Source organism: Chrysochloris asiatica, unplaced genomic scaffold, assembly GCF_000296735.1.
Source record: "Chrysochloris asiatica unplaced genomic scaffold, ChrAsi1.0 scaffold00744, whole genome shotgun sequence".
Taxonomy (NCBI): domain Eukaryota; kingdom Metazoa; phylum Chordata; class Mammalia; order Afrosoricida; family Chrysochloridae; genus Chrysochloris; species Chrysochloris asiatica.
In genome coordinates, this window is record NW_006409262.1 from 12725 (window position 1) to 18527 (window position 5803).

Below are 5803 nucleotides of genomic sequence, written 5' to 3' on the forward strand. Positions count from 1 at the left end.
CAGTTGGTGGATTTGAACTGCCAACCTTATGGTTAGTAGTCTAGTGTTTATCCTATAGCACCACATGAGGACTCTTACTCACAAAGGATCCCGGGTAGCAATATAGTTTAAACAGTGAGCTGCTAACTGAAAGGTTAGTGATTCAAACCTCCTAGGGGGAAAGATGAAGCAGTCAGCTTCTGTAAAGATTTACAACCTCAAAAACCCTAGGGAGCAGTTCTATTCTGGTTTAATGCTATTCAAGATTACTTTGGGTATCAGCCTTCTGGGCATGTCCAGGATGACAGATCCCTTCCCCATAGAGTTAGGTGTGAATTGCTTTGGTCACTGGAATGTGAGTGGAAACTTCCCATATCCCTTCTTGCTGGACTTTTGAAGAGGCTGTACTACCATATATTGGTGGCTACTCTGTCGGAAACCCTGTACAGGGTCGCTATGGGTCAGAACCAACTCGACAGCACTTAACAACAACAACACTCTGTCAGTCAGGTTCTGGAGTGAAGAGATAGGAAGGTGAATCCCCAGGCAGTATGAGTGAGAAACTGTTGTTGTGATAAGACACTAAGATTTGGGGTGGGGTGTTGTTTATTATTGCAGCATGCCTGGATTCGCTTGGGGTACTTTGTTAGGACAGCCCTATCCTAACTTAAACTGAGAAAGCATTTCCCTCTGCGCAGCATAGCTTGGAGAAGCAGCATTCATTTTATGACTAGGAGGAGAGAAGGTAAATTTAAAAAAGAAAGAAAAAGGAGAAGGTAAAAATATGTTGAGAAAGACTAGTGGGGCAAGAAGATGGAAAGAACCAGGGTTCCTGGAGTAAAGTCACCAAATCAGCCTGGGGACTTTCCTACCACCGGTCTTCCTGTCATGTTTGCTTGTGTTACCTGCAGCACCACAGGTGGTGTGGCAGACAGAATCAAAGCTCCTCAAAGATGTCCCTGTCCTAATCCCCAGAATCAATGGACAGGTTATTTTACTGATATGATTAAGTTAAGGATTTTGAGGTGGGATGATGATCCAGGTAGGACCAATGCAGTCACTAGGGTCCTTATAAGAAGAAGACAAGAAGATCAAAGTCAGGAGATGGGACAATAGAAGCTGGAGTTAGAGGCCAGCAGCCAGGCAATGTAGATGGTCTCTAGAAACTGGGAAAAGACTAGGAAATGGATTCTACCCTGGAGTCACCTGAGAGAAACCAGCTTTGCCAACACCTTCATTTTAGCTTTGCAAGACCCAATTTGGACTTCTGACCTTCCGAATTGTAGGAGAAAAAATTCATACTATTAAAAAAGCCACTAATTGGTATCCAGTCTGTCTGGGCAGGACTGATGAAAGGAGATGGGGATAGCACTCATGTGGTACAATAGTGAATAATTGTTATCAGGACTGACTGTGATGGTTGGAAATTTAAAGGTAGATGTTTTGTAGCAAAAGGAGGGGAGTGGTTGACTTTACAGTACAGGAGCAGAGGTCTCTGGGATCATCAAGGAAGAAGAGCAGAGTGCAGGACCCTACCCAGAAGAACAGTGACGCCAGAGATGGAGGCAGAGATGATGATGTGGAGAGACCGAGTGGTTGGGGACTTTAGACCCAGAGAGGGAGAGGGGCTGTGTGCTGATGACCAGGGGACAGGCTTGAGGGGTCTACCCTTTGGTTGGTTGATGATGCATGGAGGGGATTGTAACCATGGCAATGAAAGGATGAATGTAAAGCTAATGTTCTCCCATGTAAACTATAACATAATTCACAATCAAACCTTAAAAAAAAAAAAAAAAGCACTTTTTTTGTGGTTGTGCATAGGGTAGCTATGAGTTGGAACCTACTCGATGGCACCTAACAAAAATGACATTTGTGATAATTTCTTACAGTTGCAATAGGAATTGAATACAGACAGCACCCACTATCCTAGTGACAGTAGGCAGCATCCCATCTGTCTCACTACACCCAAAACAGTCACTGCCCCAGGAGAGCAGTCTACAGAAGTGAACAGCTAGCACTTCCTTGTGTGGTTTTAAAAGATAAAATAAAGAAGGATTAGAGAAAGGAAAGGATTTAACATTTATCGATTAGATGGTAACTCATTCCCCACTCCCCAGAGGAGTCATGGCATGGAGCAGTGGGCTAACGAGGAGTCAGATTGCAAAGTTGTTTGAACTGCAAAGTTGGTGGTTCAAGCACACCAACAGCTCCTTGGAAATCCTATACAGGGTCGCTATGTTTGCCATTCCTTAGAAAGGCTAGCCACTTCTTCACTCTGTGGGGAGAAAGTGGGGTCAAGCCAGGGTGCCAGGGGAGGGAAGAAGGGACGGAGGGCCGGAAGGTGAGGAGAGAGGAGTTGGCCTGGCAGGTAGGTGGGAGGGTGTGTGCTCACATCCTCACAAGTGGGTGGGGTGGGGGTGTTGGAAGAGGCTCAAAGGGAAGTGGGCCCTGCTGGCAAGCGCAGTGGGCAATGCAGAAAAGCCAGTAGCAGTACCATGCAGTCAACGTCGGCACCCAACCTGGGGCTGGGGTAGTCATCATGGCTGCCTGGACTCAAGAACGAGCTACACAAGCTCCAGGGCAGCAGCCCGCTCTTCAGGCAAAGGTTTCACACGCCAGCAGCCGCTCCTTCCTGCGCTCCCCACTGGCTGGGCGCATTCCACCAGTCCCTGTCCAGGTTTTCAGGCAGAACTCCTGAGGGGCACGTGTGGGAGGCTCCCAGAGTGGAGTCCCGCTCTCTGGGGACTGGGTCTCTGTGGGCAAGCACAATGGGGTTATGTTTGTGGAGAGTGTCCTATGCTCTGGTGTAGGGCCCCTCAGTTCATCCACCTCATGGGAAAGTGTCCTCGGCCTTGAACACTTTCCCTTACATGTCAAGTTGGATGAATGAATATGTGGCCCCAAAGTGTCTGGCATGGTCCTGTACCTCTGAGCTGCGTGTTCAGAACAGGTGTTCATAAAAGCGGGTATAGGACAGCCTCTGCCAGGTTGTGCCTGCTGAAATGAGAGTTGTTGTTTTTTTTTCCTGGCACAGGGATGGACTGCACCCAAACTGCCTCAGGAGTTGGGGCTGACATTGAGTGGTGAGGGTATGTAGGTTGTAGGATGGGCTCCTGGTGTGGCGCTGTGGGTCAGTGCGCCAGACTGCAAAGCCGTTTGAACTGCAAAGTCAGCGGTTCAAGCTCAGCAGCTGCTCCTCGGAAACCCTATACAGGGTCACTGTGGGTCAGAATTGACTTGACGGCACTTAACAACAACAACAACAACAACAACAGACTGTCCTGAGAAGTGGTAAGAGGAGATGCAGCTCAAACTTTCGAGAACCTGACTCAGTGACAAGGCCATGAGGGATCAGTCCAGATTAGAAATCAGCACTATTGTCTCACTGTGGGTTTGTTCTCCTGAGCTCTACTGAGCAGGGCACTCCATCTCAGGCTGTCTGAAAAACCCACTCTTGGAGCCATCCTTTGAGGTGCTAGTTTATGAAAACCTCTATTTTTAATGTTAGCATATTGCAAAGGACAGTTAACTAGTTAGCCCAGGTGTAATTTATTTCTCAAGCAAGAGCAGCTGGGCTGAGAAGAAAGAAGACTTGAATAGTCAGGGTGTCCGTGGAGAAGAAGCCAAGTGCCTAGTAATCCAAGGTGAGGCTTAAAAATCACTGGCATCGAGTTGATTGCAACCATAACAACCCTTTAGGACAGAGTAGGACTGCTCTGGTAGCGTAGTGGTTACGAATCGGGCTGCGAACCGCAAGGTCAGTGGTTCAAAACTACCAGCTGTTCCGCAGGAGAAAGATGAGCCTTTCTGCTCCCGTAAAGATTTACAGCCTCGGAAACCCTGTTCAGGAACCTACTCCACGGCACATAATAACAACAACAAGGACAGCTCCTTGGCGTTTGAGACAGTTAGTCTTTACAGAAGCACACAGCTTTATCTTTCTCCTGTAGAGCAGCTGACCTTTCAGTTAGCAGCACCAGGACTCCTTGAGTAAGGGCTTCTTGTTGTTAAGTGTTCATGAATACAGGATTTCCAAACAGCAGCAGGTGGATGCAAACTACCAGGTTCAAAGCCCAGTGCTTATCCTACAACACCACACCAGGAGTTCTGGGTAGGGGCTTTGTTGTTGTTAAGTGTCATCGAGTCGGTTCCAACCCATAGCGACCCTAAATAGGGTTTCCAAGGAGCAGCTGGTGAGCTTGAACTGCTGACCTTATGGTTCAAACCAACTTTGCAGTCCAGCACATTCACCCACAGAGCCACACCAGGACTCTAGGTAGGGGCTTAGGGAAGGCAAAAGGTGAGATCATAATGGGTGAGTGTGTCCTTGAGTGCCACACCCCTCTTTTTCCCTCTTCTCCCCTGCCACTTTTCCACATATGTTTGTTTAAGTCACGGTTCTCAAAGTGGGCACCATGATTTCCAGTGGTTCACGAGGTCAAAATGATTCCACTCTCATTCTTCAATGAGTGTACAGTGATTGTTTCCAGAGGCTGCATGATGTGTGATACTCCAATAGACAAAAATACAGAAGCAGACAGAAGAATTCAGATGTCTTCCATTAAAGCAGATATGAAAGGAATTGGTAAAAATGTAGAACAATGCCAGTCTTCCTTACTGAAAATTTTTCATGTTGAAAATATGGGTATTTTCATAAAAAACACTTTTGAATGGGTTTACAATAGTTACTTCAAATGAATTGATAAATATTTATTTGTTTCTGTTATAATTGCTAGCATAATAAATATCTATGGTTAAAACCCACACAATAGATAAAATTTCACATGCTCCAATATTATTTATTAAATATTTTTAATGTAAATAAATAAATTATTTAACAAATAAAATTAATGATTAAATATTATTTATTAAATAATATTCTTTAAATATTATTATAAATGAGCTCAGCTCTTTTACATATATATCTTGTTCCCATAGTCCTTAGTCTTTTCAGTTTAGTTCCAGGGCTGTTGCCTCATTGCCTTTTCACTTTAGACAGCCTGATGATGCTGCTATAGGTTAGGTGTCGAGCTGCTAAACCACAAGGTTGGCAGTTCAAACCCATTGAAGGACTTTGCACCTGAACAAAAGAATGGCTTTGCAACTACCCCAAATATCACTGAATGGGCTGGCTTGAGTTTCTGATATCCAGGGAAGCTTGGGTCTTTGTTAAACCTGGAGACCCTCCCCCCCTGAAATTCCAGGTTTCAGGGAAATCTCCATTCCCCTGCCCAAATCTCAATACACCCGCCCATTCTAAACTCGCCAGAACTATACCCAGACCACATGTCCTATAAATACCCCAGTCTGTAAGGGAACAGATGGCTCTTGGTCTCCTTTGGTGACTTAAGAGTACCCCCTCCCAGGTTTGCTCTCAATAAACCTGCCTGCAGTTGAAGCCAAGACTCTTTCTTTCTTTCTTTCTTTTCGTTACATTTTGGCGCCTGACTTGTGGCCTGGGAGAGTAAGCAGAAGCTCCCCGGTGGTTTCACCCTGTTCCCCCACACCCTCTTCTCTTTTCATTCCGAGACATCTCAGAGTTGTGAGCAAAACCAAGTTCAATTGAGGAGGCTTGGCCGGTAGCCTCTAAAGGGACTTGCAGCGTTTCACAACTTTGGTTGCCTTTCTGGGCATTTGTCTCCCTTTTCTCCTTCTTAACTTCTTGGATTCAGCAAAACTATAAACATAGACATTGCCAGATGGAACGCATAGAAATCAAATTGACTACATCTGTGGAAGGAGAAGATGGAAAAGCTCCATATCATCAGTGAAGACAAGGCCAGGGGCAGACTCTGGAACAGACCATCAATTATTGATATGCAAA